Below are 21212 nucleotides of genomic sequence, written 5' to 3'. Positions count from 1 at the left end.
TGGGGCCTGAAGCTCATAACAATGGGTGTGAGGAGGCTTTAAGAAAAAAAAATACAAAATTATAAATACAAAATTAGGTATTTTGTATTCATTTAGAATTTGTATTTTATATTTATTTAGAATGAGAAAAGAAATCACAACAAATTATAACTTTTTAAAAGCTTGTAAGTACCACTAGCATCAAAAAATCCAGAAAAATAATGTGTTATTTTCAAATTAACTCCTGACACCACTAGAGACTCCCAAAATTCTGCAGGAAAGAAACAAGCTGACAAGACTTCTCAGCTAAAAACACATGCTACTCTTCATGAATAAGGAAGGAGGAAACAGAGGGCAGAGCCGCAGCCTCAGAGGATAGAGCCATAGACCCAGAAGGCAGAACCGAGAACAACAAAGGTTTATTTACAGGCTTTGAAACCTAATATTTGCTCAGCCAGATTTTGAATCTGCTTAAAACTGGTGACAGCCTTTTACCTTCCATTTCCCCCTACTTTAAATAGGATTGTCTGTAACTAGTATCCTATGTCCATTCCACCACTGTGTTTTCAGAGCAGATAACTTGTTTTCTATTTTCACAGATGCACAAATGAAGAGGAATTTTACCCCAGAGTGGATCATATCCAGAGCTTCACCCATTCCAAGTTTAGATTATTTATGTGATATTTGGAACTTCTGAATTGATGAGACTTAGTTGGGATTTGGGGTTTGAGTTGATTTTGTAATGGGGTGAGCTGTTAGAGGACCTTAAGGTGGGGTGTATGTATTTTGCATGTGAGATGGACATGAATCTTTGGGGGCAGACTGTAATAGACACAATAATTCAACCCAAAGATGTTCACATCCTACATCCCAGAACCTGTATGTTCATTTACAAGGCATAAAAATACTTTGCAGATGTGATTAAGTTAAAGATTTTGAGATGAAGGGATTATCCTGGATACTCTGAGTCAACTCAACGTAATCACAGCAATCCTTATAAGAGGAAAGCAGGAAGATAAGAGTCAGAGGAAGGAGATGTGACAACAGAAACAGGGGTCATAATCAGAGGAAGATTTTTAAAGCTGTAATGCTGCCTGCTTTATAGATGAAAGAAGGGGCCATGAGCTAAGGAATACAAGCAGGCCTTAGAAGCTGGGAAATACAAGGGTTGAATTCTTCCCTAGAACCTGTAGAAGCCTGCTAATACCTTGAATTTAGCCCAGTGAAATTAATTTCAGACTTCTGGCCTTCAGAACTGTAAGATTTTATTGCTTGTGTTGTTTTATCCCACTAATTTTGTGGTAAATTTTTATGGCAGCTATAGGAAACTAACACAGCACTCTAGAAATACATTCCTATTAGGATTCTGAAGTTTCTCATTTGTTTTACTGAGATGTTCCAAAATATCTTTTCAAGTGGCATTACTGCTTTATCAACCTTTTGAATAGTTTTTGTATCCCATTTGTGCTTGGGTTTTCCTTCCAAGTCTTCACAAATATATTTTAGAGTTCTTAAAATATCATTATACCCACGTCACAAGGCTTGAACAGCCTTATAATAGGCACACTATCTTATTACACTTATACTCTTAAAAGAAGAATCAAAGTTGGCATATGTATTTGAACTACTACGTCTATGAGATAAGCCAAAATACAAAAATAATTATGACAATATACCAAAGTAGTAAAAACTTCAAGTACTGTGGAGGCAGCATTTTCTTTGATCATTAAGGAAAGGAGCTGCACATTCTGCATACTTTTTTTTATGTTTTTATTGATTTTTAGAGAGAGAAGAAGGAAGAGGAAGAGAGGGAAACATTTATATGAGCGAGAAACATTGATCAGTTGTCCTCCCATATGTGCCCCAACCAGGGATCCAAACTGCAACCGGGAATTGAACATGCAACCTTTTTTTTTTTTTTTATTGGTGTACAGGATGATGCTCTAACCAACTGAGGCACCCAACACCTGTTTGGGTGAGACCTAATTTTTTTAACAGTTTTAAAAAAGAACTTATTATGATGAAAAACCAGAGGTCATGATGGCAACCAGATTTCCAGGGAAAAACCAGATATGATTGGACAACTGTTTTCATTTTGAGACTAGAAGTCTGGATATGGTGTCCTAGCTGTGGTAAGACTGCATTTGAAAGTCTGTAAAAGTTTTAGAAAGTTGAAATAAAGTAATGGACTTGCAGGGGTTTTGTCAGTGTTTCTTTTATTTAAGTAATTCCATGAGTTAATGATCATAAATCCCAAGAGCAAATAGAAAAAAACTAGTGGTCTACAGCAATATGTCATATAGCTGAAGAATGGTAATGTCCTGTTGAAAAATTATCTTGATAGGCATTTTTATTTATTATTCCCTATAGTGAATTTCACATATATATCTGTCTCTGTATTTTATTTTGTTCCCTCACTAAAGACAATTCTTTATATGTTTTTAAGTGGGAAAAGCCTTTACTCCCTCCTCACAGAAGAAATTAGCCATTTACGATAATCTATTTGTAATTGTAACCTGTTGCCTGTGTTTGGCTTTTGAGGGGAGTATATTCGGAGATCTTTTGATCATAGGAATCTGTCATTTGTACATGCTGTATAGATATCTAATCCAAACAGACAGACCTATCATCAAACTTAAAGAAACAGACTTGAAACAGCTTTTGCATAGCTTAGAGAGCACACAGTTTTTGGCTCCTGAAAAATTTACCTGGTGTGTATAACAAAAATATGAATGAGTTTGTATATGTATTTAAAATTTGAATTGCACGTGAAATGAGAAAACAAGAAGTAGGGTATGTCCATCTGCTTTTGCCTTGCCTAGACTCTTAATGACCTCCAATTATCAGAGAAATCTGAAGAATTCAGTCCATTCATTTTCCTTTATTTGTTCCTTGTAACAAGTAAATCCTATAGACATATATAAATAAGCCAACTCAAAATGGAAAAAAAAAAGTGTTCACACTGAACCTCTAGCTTAACTCACATGTTGACTAAATAAGTGCTACGGAAAATAGCACGTTCAACTATAAACTCCAACCGGGGCAAATTCTAGCTTGTCTAAGTGTGTGATAAGATTCTTACACTGAATGAATGTGAAGTATTTTCTAAGGAAATAATTTAGAATACTTTCTCCTGCCTCCATAGAGAATTAATAAATTTGATTATAAAGTCTTAAAATTAAAAGGCATTCTGTTCTGTTTAGCTTATTAAGACTAACAAATGCGAGAGATTAAAGATGGTGGCAGACTGAGTGGAAGCTACACTGACACTCTCCAGGGACCATCTGGAATTACAACTAAAACACAGAAAAATCACCCTGAATAATCAACTACAACTGAAGATGAGCTGGAGAGTGCCCTCATAACCAAGGAGGAAAAATGGAGACCGCATAGAGACTGTTAGGAAGGGTGGAGGTGCGAGAGAGCTGGCTGGGCTCCCACAGACAGCAGCTGAAGGTCCAGAGGGAGATCTCAGCTGTGGGGGGTTCCCACTGAGGACTCTGGGGCCTAAACCCCAGGCTGGACTTCCCAGCCAAGAGCACCAGAACCGAGAAAGGTGCCCGCATAACATCTGGCTGTGAAAAGCAGCAGGGTTTCAGTCTACCAGGGAAAAATGGATGGAAATGCAGGCACCCTCTTAAAGAGCAAATGCACAAAGTTTCATGTGCAGCCACTCACCTTGGGCTCCAGCAGAGAGAGGGCAGAGAGGACTGGAGCTGTGTGAGAAGAATCTAGAGTTGTGGACTCTGGAAATAGAACTCAGAGGGCACCCCTCTGGATTCCTGTGCTGAGTCATTCCCCCATACTGCAGAGGACATCTTTCTCAGGCAGACATTTTGCTGCTTTTGCCTTGGGGGAGGGGTAAGCAATTGCCCCACCCTGCAAGAAAAACCTCTCACCCTACCCAGAGGAGTTTTTACAGCCTGAGGCTTATTAAGAGACTTATAAAAATCAGCTCTCTCACCCTGTGGAGTTTCTACAGCCCAAGGTTCATTAAGAGACTGATAAGAATCAGCTGTCTTACCCTGTGGAGTTTTTTACAGCCTGAGGCTCATTAAGAGAATCAGATTAATCAGTCTACAGGCAGAGGCAGACCTCAGAGTGCTTTGAGTCTTGCCTGATCTGCTTCTGGACTCAAGCCTTGGAAAATAAGGCTTTTGTGTGCATCTCGGTCCTGTCCAAACACACTCAGTCCCAACAGAGGGGACCTCAAGCCTAGGGTTGTTGATAGTTTCCAACAAGGCACTCAGGGCCAGTCACAAACTGTGTCTGACATTGGCCTGCACCAGAGACCCTCCAAAAAGACTAAGAGTCCTAGCAGATCTACCTAGTACATAGAAACAAACTTAAACAGGCAGCCAAAATAGGGACACACACACACAAAAAAAACCTGAAATGAAAGAACAAAAGAAGTCTCCAGAAAAAACTAAACGAAATGGAGATAAGCAATCTATCAGATACAGAGTTCAAAATACTGATTTTAAGGATGCTCAAAAGCATGAAAAAAGATATGACAACTATGAAGACAATTAAGAGTCACATAGCAGAAATAAAGAATACATTGGAAGAAATAAATAGCAGATTAGAGGAAGCTGAGGATAGGATCAGCAAGTTAGAAGACAGGGTAGAAAAAATCACTCAATCAGAGGTCCAAAAAGAAAAAAAAAATAATTAAAAAACAGGAAGACAGTCTAAGGGAGCTGTGGGACAGCATGAAACATAATATTCACATCATTGGAGTGCCAGAAGAGATCAAAAGCAAGGTTAGAGAACCTGTTTGAAGAACTAAAGGCAGAAAACTTCCCTAACCTAGTGAAGAAAAAAGTCACACAAGTTCAGGAGGCACAGAGAGTCCCAAGCAAGAAGAATCCAAAGAGACCCAAGCCCAGGCACATCATAATTAAAATGCCAAGAATTCAAGACGAAGAGAGAATCTTAAAGGCAGCTAGAGAAAAGCAATCTATTACCTACAAAGGAGCTCCCATAAGGCTGTTCACCTGACTTCTCATCAGAAACTCTACAGGCCAGAAGGGAATGGCATGAAGTATTCAAGGTAATGCAAAACAAGGATCTGAAACCAAGACTACTCTATCCAGCAAGGCTATCATTCAAGATAGACGGTAAAATAAAGAGCTTCCCAGACCAAAAAAAAAAAAAAAAAAAGGCTAAAGGAGTTTATCACCACCAAGCCAGCATTGCAGGAAATGTTAAAGGAACTTCTGTAATTAGAAGTAGAAAGAGAGAGAAACATAGGCATAAAGAATTAAAATGGCAACAGATAAGTATCTATCAATAACAACCTTAAATGTAAATGGATTAAATGCTCCAAGAAAAAGACATAGGGTGGCTGAATGGATAAGAAAACATGACCCAAATATATGCTGTCTACAAGAGACCCACCTCAGAACAAAAGATTCACACAGGATGAGAGTGAAGGGAAGGAAAAAAATTTTCCATGCAAAAAAAAGCTGGGGTATCAATACTCATATCAGACAAAATAGACCTCAAAATGAAGACCATAATGAGAGACAAGAAAGGTCACTACATAATACTAAAGGGATCAATTCAACAAGAGGATATAACCCTGATAAACATATATGAGCCCAATATAGGAACACTTAAATTTATAAAAAACTTCTAGAGAACTTTAAGAAAGGGATCGACAGCAAGACAGTCATACTAGGGGACTTTAACACCCCACTGACTTCACGGGATAGGTCTTCCAGACAAAAAATCAAGAAGGAAACAGTGACCCTAAATGACACACTAGATCAGATGGATTTAATTGACATTTATAGAACATTCCACCCCAAAGCTACAGAAAATACATTTTTCTCAAGTGCACATTGGCAGATGAGTGGGTAAAACAGGTGTGGTACATTTACACCATGGAATACTATGCAGCTGTAAAAAAGCAGTATCTCTTATCCTTTGGGACAGCACGGAGGGAACTGGAGAGTATTATACTTAGCTAAATAAACCAGTCAGAAAAAGGCAAGTATCACATGATCTTACTCATATGTGGAATGTAATAAACAAAATAAACTGGTGAACAAAATAGATCCAGAGACATAGAAGCATGGAACAGACTGAGGGATCTTAAAGGGAAGGTGGGGGTGGGGGAGTGGGTGGGGAGAGATTAATCAAAGAACTTATATGTTTATAAGCATAACCCATGGTCACAGATATTTGTATGGGGAAGGCCTGGGGGTAGGGTGGATGCAGGGTGGAGGGGATCAGTGGGGGAAAAAAGGGACATTTGTAATACTTTCAACAATAAAGATATTTTTTTTAAAGTCATATACAAAAGGAAAAATTTTTTTTTTAAATAAAGATTAAAAAAAAAGACTAACAAATGCTTATATAAACCTAAAGGAAAAGAAGTCAAGAATTCCCATAGAAGAAAGAAACTGAACTTCTGATGCTTTAAATGAACTGACCCTTTAAGAGAACATCTTCACACACAGAAACTGCCAGTTCAGAAAATGATAGGCTGAGGTAGTCAAATGATTGTATGCTAGGTTCCAAAGAAAGAAAGAAATGAAAATAGATATCAAACTAGCAACTAGCAATTATAAAAGAACACTACTGAATATTTCTGTAAAGCACTTTTAATACTTTTAAATAAATATAAATGAATTCATATTTATTTCCAAGTTTGTCTAATATTCTTAATCAAGGTGAATCCACAAATTAGAGCAATTTGGTTTATAAAAAAGTAAATATCTACTCCCTGATTTTATTACAGTGAGAAATATAATGCAAGTGTAATATTGCATTATATTAGTGCAACCGTTTTTAAAGAAATTAAAATGAAAAAGTCCAGAAAAAGTGAAAATACTTCCTCACCATAGAAGTCAAATTTTAAATATATAAATGTATTTGTTCTTCATAACATTTAGAGTATAAGGGAAATCCAGGGAGGAAAAATTCTTAAATGTTTGTAAGATTAATTTTAAAACTGACATTTAAAGCTTTAGTGTGGCCATCTATCATTATCTAGTGTATGTGTACATTTAGATATGTACATACTGAATTCTATTAAAACTATAGTAGAGAACTGGTAACTCAGAAAGAAAAGTAGTCCTTGAGTATATGGTTTGTTCTCAATCATGAGGGTGTAAGAAGTCATTTACTTTCTACATGTTCTATCCAGATGGCAAAGGTTTCCTTTTATCACCATCCCCAAACAGTCACTCTAAAGGGTCTGTTAATTTTCTTGGTTTTGTGCCAATTTTGCATACTTTAAAACTACAAATGATTGCCCTAGCCGGTTTGGCTCAGTGGTTAGAGTGGTGGCTCTTGCACTGAAGGTTCCTGGGTTCGATTCCAGCCAAGGGCACATACCTCAGTTGCAGGCTTGATCCCCTGCCCCAGTCGGGGTACATGCGGGAGGCAACCTACTGATGTCTCTCTGTTGCATCGATGTTTCTCTCTCTCTCTCTCTCTCTCCCTCCCTCCCACTCTCTCTGAAAAGCAATGGAAAAAATATCCTCGGGTGAGGATTAAAAAAAAAAAAAAAAAAAAAAACTGCAAATAGAACAATAAGGGCTTCCACAGTTAAAATGTACTCAAAATTATTAATCTTATTTATATTACTTTTTCTGTTCATTATTACAAAGTAATTTTTCATGATTTAATAACACAGATAAGACTGTGGCCATTTCCTTTTTGGGGTATCTGTGTTTTTAAATGAAAACTCTTTTTAATAGTAATCTTCTCTGAGACAAGCCACAAATCTGGAAATCTGAAGTAATAAAGTCATCAGGTATTTTTTATACCCAAATTACTCCACATCCTAGATGGCTACTGGGTAGCATGAAAGTCCTGATCCTCCACTTTGTAACCTATTACAAAGCACTCACAGAAAAAGGATGCAGGGGATCCAAGATGGCAGCAGAGTAGGTGGAAGGAACACTCACCTCCTCCCAGAACCAAGCTGTTATTACAACTATAATACAGAACAATCATTCTGAATAGCCAAGCAAAGATGGTGTGAACATAAGTCTTATAACCAAGGGTTACAGATGAAGCCACATCGAGACTGGTAGGAAGGGCAGAGACATGAACAGGGCTGGCCCTGCTCCCATAGGCAGTGAATGAGAATCTGGGGGGATATCTCAACTCCAAAGGATTCCCCTGAGGAGCTTGTGTCTCAGCCCCATGCAGGACTCCCTAGCCCAGAGGACCAGAGCTTAGAAGAGGCAACGTCATAACATCTGACAGGGATGTTATGTAAAAATCAGCAGGGATTCTGTCCACCAGAGAGAGACAGCTGTCTTTACATACATAGGTGCCCTCTTAAAGGGCCAACACACAAAATTTTATTCCCAACCTCTCACACTGGACTCCAGCAGAGGGAGGGTGGAGCAGACTAGAGTCAGGTGAGGAGACACTGGGGTATGTGGCTCTGAGGAGAGAGCTGAAGGGAAATCGCCAGGATCCCTGTACTGAGTCCCCCTCCCACACCACAGACGCCATCTTCCTTGGATGGAACACTCCCCTCCTTATGACATCAGCCTTAGGGAATACAATAGCCCCACCCTTTGGACACACCCTGTCACTCCACCCTGAAGAGCTCACACCCTACCCAGTGGTCAGATGCCTGCTTCAGGGTATAAAGGTCAGGACAGACTCAAGGAGTATTAGTGACTGAGTTGTTTGGCTTTAGGTTGGGACCATTTCCCCCACTTTCCCATGAACCTGACCAGCACCTCCCCATCATGGGAGATCTGCTAGTCCCACCCTCCTGACTCCCATTGGCCCCACTCTGCTGAGCTCAAGCTCCTGACAGAATCTGAGACACACTAAGTTGTGTGGCTCTAGGATGGGGCCGGATTTGCCCTCACACGCCCAACAGGCATATAACTCTCCTTTCACAAGGCCAAATCTTGGTCTGTTTGGGCCTGATAAACTCTGCTGGCCTCATCCTGACAACTCCCTGTGACCTTGCCCTACCACAAAGGTTTGTGGGCACCCAGCAGGGAGCAGCTAGACTTGGTATACCCTGGGACTTTTGCTGAGTGGCCTCAGACACAGCACTGGCACCAAGTTTGAACCTGTATCAATCTGGAGAACACCACTTGCTCCTACCTGGTGACTGAGAACCAACCTCATGCAACTCAAATACCGCCAGAGGCTCTTTCAGTGACTGAGCCTAACAGGCAGCAGGTAGACAAAGGCAGGTGGATCTCAGAGTGCCTTGGGACTTTTGCTGACAGGCCCCCAGGGTTGTGGCTGGTGGAAGCCAGCCTTGGTGTGCAGCTTGGTTCTTCCCATACACATGAAGGTCCAACAGGGGCAGCCACAAACTGTGGATAGCTTTGTAACTCTAAACAGGTTGCCCAGGGCCACTCACAGGCAGAGTCTGACATTGGCCTGCACCAGAGTCCCTCCTAAGAGGCCCCAGAATAGATACACCCAGTGGCCAGCTTCAGACAACATCAGAGCAGGATCCAATTAACTTCGCAAGCAGCATATCCAAAGGGAGATCTTGGCAGGCACCAGACACTGTTGAGGTGAATTCTGCTTCATGTGGTCAACACCTGCACAACAGCTCGTACATTGTGGTTGGGGTCGATCTATTCAGTCACCCAACCTGAGGGTCAACCCCATGCATGAATGGGCCAATAGCAATCAAGAATCAATTACACAAGGAGGACTCACAGAACCCACACAAGGGACATTTCTGGAGCACATAGCTAAGATGATCGAGGAGACTGTGCCATTGAGTACCACAGGACACCTACTGCATAAGGCCACCTGACCAAGACTGGGAGACATATCAGATCTACCTAATACATAGAAACACACAAAAAGAGGCAGCCAAAATGGGGAGGCAAAGAAACATGCCACAAATGAAAGAACAGAAGAAATTTCCAGAAAAAGAGCTAAATGAAATGGAGGCAAGCAATTTGCCACATATAGAGTTTATAAAAATGGTTATAGGGTGATCAAGGAATTTAGTGGGAACTTAGTGAGAACTTCAACAACATGAAAAAAACACAAACCATGAAAAAGAACCAGTGAGAAATGAAGACTACAATATCTAAAATAAAGAGTACACTAGGAGGAATAAGCAGTAGGTTAGATGAAGCGGACGTTTGAATCAGAGATTTGGAAGACGAGGTAACAGAAAACACCCAAAACAGCAAAAATAATAGCAAAAAGGAAAAAGAATTTTTTAAAAATGAGGATAGTTTTAGGGAACTTTGGGACCATGTGAAGCATAAGAACATCTGCCTCATAGGAGTACCAGAAAGACAGCATGGATGGACCTGGAGAGTATTACGCTAAGTAAAATAAGCCGACCAGAGGAAGACAAGTACCATATGATGTCACTTATATGTGGAATCTAATGACCAAAATAAACAAACAAAATAGAAACAGACTCATAGATACAGAGAACAGACTGACAGCTGTCAGAGGGAGGGGTGGTTTTGGGAGCTGGGTGAAAAGGGTGAAGGGTGATTAGGCAAAAACAAAACAAACCAAAAAAAAACCGCATAGACACAGACAACAAACAGTATGGTGATTACCAGAGAGAAAGGGGGTGGAGGGAGGTACAAGAGGGTAATTGGGGAATAAATGGTGACAGAGACTTGACTTTGGGTGGTGAACACAATACAATTACAAATGACATATTATAGAATTGTACATTTAATATCTATATCATATTATTGACCAATATCATCCCAATAAATTCAATAAAAAAAATTTTAAGAGGATGCTAGAAATAACTTTGTGTGTTTGATATCCTTTATATTTTCAGCCACTATTTTTTTCAATATTTTTCTGCCCCTTTTTCTCCTCCTCTTCTGGGATATCAATTACATATAAATTGGACCACTTGATATTCTCCACATGTCTCTTTTCATTTTTCTTCAGTTATTTTCTCTCTGTTCTTCAAATCTGTGTATGCGTTTGTGTGGTATGTGTGTGTGTGTATATGAAATTGAGTTCACTAATTCTTTTTTGTGCTATCTCTAATCTGTCACTGAGCCCATTGAGTACTTATTTCAGTTATTGTATTTTTCAGTTCTAGAATTTTTTTGTTGTAGGTTCCATATCTCTGCTGCAATGTTCTTATTCATTAATACCACATTTCCCTTTATTTTTAAAAATATTTTCCCTTAATTCTTTGAACATATAAGAACATTAAGTCTTTGTCTACTAAATCTGATATCTGGGCCCACTCAGAGTCAATTTCAATTGACTGTCTTTTCCACTAAGCCTGGGTCTCAGTTTTCTGTTTCAATGGCTAGTATTTTTTCATTAAAAATTAGACAATATAAAAGATATGTTGCACTGGCTCTGGATTCTGATGTGTTCTTATGATTACTCGGTTTTTATTCCAGTAGACAGCTAACTTACCTGAATGCAAACTGAAAATTTTCTGTCCCTTGTGGTTTGCAGCAACAGATATATCTGCTTTGTTCTTATGGCTATCCACTTAGATTTTTAGCATGAAATCCTAGGGAGTCTCCTATGTGCCTATGTAATTGGACGGTCATCTGCAAATACAGATATTTTTACTCTTTCCCTTACAATTTAGATGCCTTTTATTTCATTGTCTTGTCTACTTGCCCTGTATAGAACTCCACTACAATGTTAAATAGAAGGGAGAGTGGACATTCTTGTCTTGTTCCTGACCTTAAGGGGAAATTTCAGTGGCTTACAACCTTTATTTTTTTATACACATTACACGTAAGCCATGGGTTGATGGCAGGTCAATTGCAACTGTGCTCAATTCTTCTTAACTTTACTCCACAGACATAGATAGATGTCTTTTCATTCTAGGACCCAGGCTGAGGCCTTACCTGGACTATACTGTTCTCTTGACAGAGGGCAAACACAAGAAGCCAAGCAAACCAAACCACACAATAACCTTAAACCTCTGCTTGAATGTGGCATACATCATATCCACTCACACTTTATTGCCAAACCTCAACAGTTGAACTCAAAACCAAATTTATACTCCTCCCACAAGAGTCATGGCAAGTCATCTGGCAATGGGCAGGGATACATATGCTCTTACAGGAAAGGTGGGAGTAAATAACTGTGAACAAAAATACCATCTACCCTATTGAATCCATTACCTCTAATAATTCATAGAAAATTATTAACTCAGCAATAAATTCAATTATCTGGACACAAAAACACAATGAGACCAATATTTTTTGTGACCAAGGCCACTCTTTATAAATTGTCTAAGGTCACCGAGAAGACTACATAGGAAAAATGATCTAAAACATGAAAATAAAAGAAAATGGTGATTGCATGAGTTGTTAAATGACGTGGCAGCACAATTTCTAATAAGCCTGTCAGTCACTTGACTCCCTCAGGGTTTGTAACTTTGACTAACTGTTCACAACTCATTAGGGTCCAGAGAATTTTAGTCTTGTAAAGTTAGAGGTCATCTTTCAGAAAACTACCAAGATGTGATTTACTTTTTGGAGGGTGCTTGGTTCAGAAAATAACCCCAGAGTTTCAGTTTATTGCACTAGAAAACATTAGCCAGTTTTGAATCTAACTTAGTCATCTTATTTTAGCATTCTTTTCCCAACTGACTAGATGAATCCCTGTTTTTCAAGTGCTCTTTGAACAAGCATTCTTGTGCATTTGTTGATTCTTTCATTAATTGAATAAAACTTTGACATGTGCTAACAAATTACTTTGTCTGAGACTTGTGCTTATTTATAGACATCACCTACTCCAAACTATTTTCTGTGACCCCCTCTTCCTCCAACCTCCCATCCACCCTCTGTGCTCCCACAGCACTCTGTACTTTTCCTACCAAAGCACTATTCACCCTGCATAGGAATTGCCTATTGGTTTATCTTCCTCCCTTACCAGACTGTGAGCACCTTGGCACAGATCTTTCCCTGCTTGATTGTGGATCCCCAGGGCCAAGTACAGTGCTCTCACATCCTACATGATCAATCATCTTTTGTAGAATGAGTGATTGCTCTCTAATTGTTGCAAGTTGATCACAAATAACTATAATAAAATGAAGCAAGGAAACTTAGTCTCTAGAATTCAGGGGGAACTGTCACAATAGATATAGTCGCCATGGGGAAAATTAAAGAGAAAATATAGCTGGTCCTCACTTTCAGGAAGGTCAATATATGAAATTCAAATTTAGGACACAAGAGTACATGCATTTTCTTAAAGCTTCTTTGTTTCATGAAATAATTCACTACAGTTCGCTGAAACAATAGGATATCCTCCTGTGTTTAAGTGCCTCTTATTGACTGGGTTAGTTTTAGAATCTGTTGACAAATAAAGATTAAAAGTGAAAATGTGAGACAATGAGAAAATTATTTTTATTTATGCACATGTGTGTTCTAGAGTGATTTCCAAGAACATATTTATTGTGTAAAGTGAACCACAAGTACCCAGGATAATGAGGAAGTTTAGCTTACAGGATAATAGCTCTCTAACCCCTAAAGGCCTTTGAATAAAAAAAGGAGGGGGAGGGGAGAATGAATGATAGGTGACAATGATGGAATTGAGCCCAGAAGCTAAGTCGGGGGCTCAGTTTAGAGAAGGTAAATGGTCCAAGTGAGATGAACTGAAAAGCAGTGAGGGCAGGGAGTCAAACAGGTGATAATGATCTGATTTAAATGTTTCTATTCATTGGAAAAAATGACAGGTCAAATATTTGTTGAATACCTTCAGTGGAATGCACTGTGTTAGTTGCTAGCTTTAAACATTTCCAGCACTCATGGAATTTATGTTCTAGATCAGCATTGCAGAGTTCACAGGGACCAAACAAATCCTCAATGAAGAGGCAAAAGAAGGAAAAGTACAACTACTCCTGACCCACTACCACGTAGACTTCCAAACCAGCCACTTCACATTTTGGAGGTGAGTAAAATGGAATGTATGACCAAGTCAACTATTAAGAGTCAAACAGCTAAATATCAGTTCCTCCTACAAGAAAACTGGAAGAAACCAGCAAATACAAAACCAGAAGCATAACTTCACAAATAGCCCAAGATAAAACCACAATGTGGGACAAGTCCTTTTTGGTAATTTTCCCGCCTCTCCTTTTACCTTCAAGTAGACATCTGAGCTGTCCACCATGGTGCTCTCCCAGGATCAGGCTGTGTCCTTTTCTGACTTTTACCTAGGCAAAACCTTTCAATACTTTCCTAGGGAATATGGGAGCATGATGGGGTGCCATCTGAAATCATTTGTGCTTCAGTGTTACTGAGAGAATTGACTGCCTAATGCTTTAGCTTAATTAATATGCACATCTCCAGAAGTTCCTGTAAAGTGCTTAATTGTGAGAATTTCACACCACAGCTAGCCAGTAGGGGAGATATTTTGGAACCAGGGCCTTTCAGTGCCCACTCCAACTACACCTGTAGACAATTACCTATCTTACCCATGTATGTATATAGCAGGTTTAAAGCCAAAAAACTTTTGGAAAGTTGATATCCCAAGGAGTTCACCAACCTCTGATTAAAAAAAAAAAAATTGAACTCCATATAAATAGGTGCCAAGCACCATTGTATAAACTATCTCATTTAATCTTTAGGACTACTTTATGAAATGGTGGTAGCCTCATTTTACCAATGAGGAAACTGAGGCACAAACCATATAAAAGGAGGCAGGAAAACAGGAAAGAAAAGAAAGGAGACACAGGACAAGTAGAAAACAAATAGCATTAAAAGAATGGCCTAAACACCCCAATTAAAAGGCAACAATTGTCACCTTGGCTGGTGTGGCTCAGTTGGTTGAGCATCATCCCATGCACCAAAAGGTCGCCAGTTCGATCCCTAGTCGGGGTGCATGTGGGAGCTGCCTATGGCTGCCAATGTTTCTCTCTTGCATCAATGTTTCTCTCTCCCTCTCCCTTCCTCTCTCTCTAAAATCAATAAGAACATACTTAGAGGGAAGAATACTGTTTAAAAAATAGAAAGCAGTCCAACCTATGTGGCTCAGAGGTTGAGCATCGACCTATGATCCAGGAGATCAAGGTTCAATTCCCAGTCAGGGCACATGCCCAGGTTGTAGGCTCGATCCCCAGTGGGGGGCATGCAGGAGGCAGCCAATCAACGACTCTCTCATCATTGATGTTTCTCTTTCTCCCTCTCTCTGAAATCAATAAAGATATGTTTTTTTTAAATAAAATAAAAATAGACAGCAATTGTCTAATTGAATTAAACAGCAAGAAACCCATTTTCAATATGAAGGAAATAGATGGAAAAATATATCATGCAAATACAATCAAAAGAAAGCTCAAGAAGCTGTATTAATATTAAAGTAGATATTAGAATGAGGAAAATTACCAGCGATAAAGAGGAATATTTCATTTTGAAAAAGGGGTCAATTCACCAAGAATATATAATCCTAAATGTACATGCACCTAAACTGACAAAGCTAAAAGAAAAAATAAGAAATCCACAATTATATTTGTAAATTTCAATGCACCTCTCTTAGTAATTGACAACCAAGCTGACAGAAAATCAGCAAGGATACAGATTTGTAATACCACCAACGAACTTGACTTAATTGGCATTTGTAGAACACTACATCCAACAAGAACAGAATACACATTCTTTTCAAGTGCATGTGGAATATTCACCATGGTAGATCAACTGCTATGCCATAAAACAAGTCTCAGTAAACATAAGAGGATTTAAATAATTCAAAGTGTGTTCTTTCACCACAACAGAACTATATTAGATACCAATAACTGAAGGATAAGTGGAAAATCTGCAAATATTTGGAAATTAAGCAACACACTTCTAAATAATACATGGATCAAAGAATAAATCTCAAGGGAAGTTTGAAAATACTTTGAGCCAAATGAAAATGAAAATACCACAGACAAATTTGTGGGATGCAGCTAGAGCAGTGGTTAGAGAGAAATTTATAGCATTGAATTATTAAAAGCTTATGCAATACTCCCCCCACACACACACACACACTCACCAACATCAGCTTATTATGCAAGGAAAAGTAAGGAATGGAGAACAAAACTCAGCCCTGAGGAGCTCTCCCTCTGGAGAGCAGGCCATGCCATTCCCTTTTCCCTCTTCTTCCCCCAAAGGTATGCATCTCCTAAACTCTAAGAGTTCCCTCGAGACTCACAACCAGGGGAGCAACGGACAGAAACAGCTCATCCCAGGCTAATCCCCTGAACCTGTCCCCAAGGCCCCCTTCTCTCTGACTTCCCAGAGAGCTAGGACAGCCCAGCCTAGGCTGCCCTGTTGCTTCTCCTATGGTAAACTCTTCCTTGTTTTACTGTCCCCAGCTTTAATAAACATTCCTTCATAGTCACCTGAAAAAAAACAAAGAAACAAAACAAAGCCAAAAAACAACTCAACCCTGAACCAATTCCAATCATAGGAAAGTGAACCACTACAGATAAAAGTTAAAGGAAAATGTATAAGGGCTATCAAAAGTAACTTCGAAATTCCAAACTGCTTACCTTTGCAGTATAGATGCTTGCTGACAGTACACATCTAGGGTAACAAGAGGTTAGATCCAGGAAGGCCAGTGAAGGTAGGCTGGAGAAAACAGGGGTCAGGGTGAAAAAGAGCAGCATGGGTCAGCAGAATTGATGAATTCTGATCCCAGGACAGAGACCGTTGCTCTTGCTTTTAAAATATCTCTTGCTAAGGATGGGTTGTGTCTGGAACGTAACACACTTATTACCCCCAAAGACAACAGTATGGTGATTATCAGAGGGAAAGGGGGGTGTAGAAGGTAGAAGAGGGTAAAGGGGGGATAAATAGTGATGGAAGAAGATGAGTTGAGGTGGTGAACACATAAAACAATATACAGATGGTGTATTATATACAGAATTGTACACCTGATACCTATATAATTTTATCAACCAATCTCACCCAATAAATTCAATAAAAAAGGGAAAGGACAGAACCCATCCAGAGGCTTCTTTTTTTTCCCTTTTTTATTGAATTTATTGGGTTTTTTCCCTTTTTTATTGAATTAATTGAAGTAAGAACAGAGATGCTGAGATCACAGGCTGCTTAAATTCTGTAATTCCCAAATATCAACCCTACATCAGAATAATCTGAAGAACTGTTTTAACAACACTCCAGGCTCCCACTTCCAAGAAAATCTGATTCAGTGTATTTGGAGTGAGGGGCCTAAAGGTTCCCAGTTAATTCTGATTTTAGTGATTCCCAGGTTGCAAACTACTGGTATAACTATTACCACTCATAACAATTGCTAACAGTTATTGAGTGTCTGTATTGTTAGAATTAATTCATTAACAAAAGGGCATTGTGAAGATCAGGTGCAGAAGTCCAAGTGTAGCTCATTGCCACTCAGAGGAAACAAAGAAAATAATCTTAACATAGAGGCAATAACTTCTCGATTACCTGTAAAGATATGAAAAATGTAACTAAGACTGATTAAGGAAATAAAAAGGTTGATGTCAATCCCAGTAATGAAAAAAAGACTGAAAATGGAAAAAGTCTTGAGGCAGCATGGGACAGCATCCAAAGAGATAGGGAACATTTGCCTCTCATATATGATCCAATCCTGGGCTAGGTTGGCTTCAAGGATTCTGCACTATACCAGAATGGGTCTGAATTCCAAGTCCAGCATTCTCTCTCCTCCAGTGCCAATTTAGGGTCAAACCAGACCCCAAAAGACCTACATCCTCTAGGTCTGAGTTGAAATACAGAACGGGGCCTGGCCAGGCGTGGCTCAGCAGTTGAGCATGGACCTAGGATCCAGGAGATCTCGGTTCAATTCCTGATTAGGGCACATGCCTGAGTTGTGGCCTCAATCCCCAGCAGGGGGCGTGCGGGAGGCAGCCGATCAATGACTCTCTCATCACTGATGTTTCTCTTTCTCTCTCTCTCTCTCTCCCTCTCCCTCCCTCTGAAATCAATAAAGATATATTAAAAAAAGAAATAGAGAGTGGGGCAAGAGTAGGTTTACAGTTGTGAGTACACAAAACACTTTCTTCTTGTATTATTTATTATTGTATTATTTTTCTTTTTTTAATTTATCTTTATTGTTGAAAGTATTACAGGTGTCTCATTTTTCCCCCCAATTGACCCTCTCCCCCTAGCTCCCACCCCCTCCCCAGGCCTTCACCCCATTATTGATTGTGTCCATGGGTTATGCATATATGCATATAACTTCTTTGGTTAATCTCTTCCCATCCTCCACCCCCCCTTCCCTCTTTCCTCTGAAATATGATCATCTATTATTGTATTATTTTTCCATATAAACAGCTATAAACCTACTTTTGCTCAACACTGTAGATTAGCTTCTTGAACATGCAAATCTTTCATGAAGTATTCCCAGATCAACCTGTTGAGAACAAGACTTCCCAAATCACACCTGGTTAAGGTCACTCTTACCCTGAGCACTCACCATCACCTTAAAATATAACAGGACCCCAGATGCATGTGGTATGAATACCTAATTCATTTTACATTTTATTTCCTGCTTGTCTCTTATTAGGATGATCTTTTTCTGTATTATTGATGTCTTGGATCAATTATCCTGGAAAGCGCAAAGTGTGCCTGCATAAATAGTACCTAGCAGTGGCATATCTAATTACAACTCATAATCTTTAATAATGATATATGTAACCCTAGGAGATGAGTAAGTACCACTACATACTGCACAAAATTAGGATCAAGAAGGCCTTGAATATAGTACAGTGTCATTCTGGTTAGAATCTTGTGGGGTCAGGGATAATAATAGCTCTTCTTCAACCTCATACTCAAGTCCAAGGACATCTAACTGTCCTCTGACAAAAACCAGCATTCAGACTAAGCTAGAGGTTAAGGCCATTTTCAAGCTCCTATCCCTGAAATGAAGGCTACTTCCGACTTACAATGATGCATTTCTCAAGTTTATGTGCCCTGTCCGCAATCAAAATATTCTCCTTTCCTTTTTCCTCTACTACACACCTCCAGTTAACATGACAGGAATTAAGCTTTGTTAGCCTGACCCATATAGAAATAACGGTCATTAGAGCTTAAAACAGTACCTAAGAATCAGAAACAAAAAGTAATTATTCTTGCATTAGTCTTTCTTCTCAGGTTGTCACACTTCCTTTCATCACTATTTCCAATATCCCTTCTATTGTTATTCTTAATTATCATGTCCATTTGTGTCCGTAAATACAACAAACTCAGTATTCAATTAGCATGAATTAGCATCTTTTAAGCAGCTCCTCTCTTATTCTCGCTGTAGACCCAATAAAATCCCTTTGGCGCTGTGTCTCTAAAAATGTTACTTCAGTTTAAAAAATTAAAGGCGTGCCCGGCCGGGCGTGGCTCAGCGGTTGAGCGTCGACCTGGGATCCAGGCGATTAGGGTTCGATTCCCCATCAGGGCACAGGCCCGGGTTGCGGGCTCGATCAATGACTCTCTCATCATTGATGTTTCTGTCTCTCTCCCTCTCCTCTCCTTTCCTCTCTCTGAAATCAATAAAGATAGATTTAAAATAAATAAATAAATAAATCATAAAAAATTAAAGGCAGAGAAAGACAAACATCACATGATCTCACTTATGTGTGCAATCTAAAGAACTTAATAAAGTGATGAACAGGCACAACCGTGCAGGGGGCTGGGGGCTGGGGGCCGCCGGAGCTGCCAGCGAGGGGCCGGTGCCTCCGCCCTCCGAGCCCCCCTCGGGGGGCGCCCGGGGCGGCTCTGGCGGCTCCCGGGAAACGGGGCCCCGCGGTCCGCAAGCCCGGAGCGCGCCGGTTGGTCCGAGGCGTTGCGGGCTGCGGTGGCCGCGCTGCGCTCCCGAGCCGTGGTGGCCGTCCCCACCGATACCCTGTACGGCCTGGCCTGCTGGGCGCGCTGCTCGGTGGCGCTGCTCGGTGGCACTCGGCTGGCCGTGTGCCTGGGCCGCGTGGCCGACGTCTCCAGGTACTGTCACGTGAGGGTAGCTGAGGGGCTCCTGAAAGACCTGTTCCCAGGCCCAGTGACCCTGGTGATGGAACGCTCCAAGGAGCTCAGTAAGGACCTGAACCCCTTCTGTCCTCTTGTAGGCATCGGATTCCTGGCCGTGCCTTCATGCAGGGCTTGGCCCAGATGTTTGGGGGACCACTTGCTCTCACCAGCGCCAACCTCAGCTCCCCGGCCAGTTCTCTCAAAGTCGAGGAGTTCCAGGACCTCTGGCCTCAGTTGTCCCTGGTAATCAATGGGGGACCAATTGGGGATGGCCTGAGCCCTGAGTGTCGCGTAGGGTCAGCTGTGCCTGGTTGACTTGTCTGTGCCTGGAAACTTCGACATCATTCGTCCAGGCTGTGCCCTGCAAAACACTACAGCTGTCCTCCAACGGAGGTAGGGGCTGCTCCCCTCACATGGATCCTGCCTCTAAAACTCGGGAGGCAGGAAGGCCCAGGGACTGATGCTGGACACTGTGTGTCTGTCCACTGGTAGCTGGCAAGGCCTCATTTGCAGAGGCCTCTGGGGCCATAGCATTACTAGTCTGACACTTTGAAGGCAGTTTGTCTTTCTGAACACTGTAGACCAGGCCCCAGAAGCTGCTGGTTTAGCCTCACACCTGGGGGAAGGGGCTATATTTATTACCTGTAATTTCCTATGTCAGCCCAAACCTGAAGAGAGACTTTTTAAGAACATTCCTAGGATGCTCTCTTATTCTGATAAGCTTCTCTCCCTCTTTTTTTATTTATTTTTTATTATTTTTTTTTTTTAATATATCTTTATTGATTTCAGAGAGATGAAAGGACAGGGAGAGAGAGAGATAGAAACATCCATGATGAGAGAGTCACTGATCAGCTGCCTCCTGCGGGCCCCTGACTGGGGATGGAGCCCGCAACCCGGGCCTGTGCCCTGACCGGGAATCGAGCCCCAGTCACGTGGATCCTAGGTCGATGCTTAACTGCTGAGCCACGCCAGGCCGGGAAGCTCCCTTTTTAAAAAAAAAAAAAATTTTGAAACAATTTAAATAACATTTGGAATCTAGTAAGAGGTGGTGGCATTTAAGGTCAGAATGAACTAGAGGACCAGCTGGTGTTGTTTAAAAGTCTCAAGTGAGCCTGGCCGGTGTTGCTCAGTGGTTGAGCACTGACCCATGAACCAGGAGGTCTCCGGTTTGAGTCACAGGGCACATGCCTGGATTTCAGGCTCAATCCCCAGTAGGGGGCATGCAGGAGGCAGCCAACCGATATTGATGTTCCTCTCTCCCCCTCTCTCTAAAATCAGTAAAAATGTATATATTTTTAAAAGTCTCGAGTGACCAAAGGCATAAGT

The 21212-nt window shown here is 40.6% G+C and overlaps 1 pseudogene across 1 annotated transcript; it reads left to right on the top strand.

Annotated features, from left to right (window-relative positions):
- The first annotated feature begins 13480 nt into the window (after nt 1-13480).
- LOC308551724 (threonylcarbamoyl-AMP synthase pseudogene) lies at nt 13481-20316 on the top strand (annotated as a pseudogene). Its single transcript has 2 exons — nt 13481-13529; nt 19537-20316. The product of its transcript is annotated as a threonylcarbamoyl-AMP synthase pseudogene (transcript).
- The last annotated feature ends 896 nt before the right edge of the window (nt 20317-21212 follow it).

This window comes from Miniopterus schreibersii (assembly GCF_964146895.1).
Source record: "Miniopterus schreibersii genome assembly, chromosome: X".
In the NCBI taxonomy this organism is placed as follows: domain Eukaryota; kingdom Metazoa; phylum Chordata; class Mammalia; order Chiroptera; family Miniopteridae; genus Miniopterus; species Miniopterus schreibersii.
Note: the sequence above shows the minus strand (reverse complement) of the source record. Positions and strands in the feature narration are given on the sequence as shown.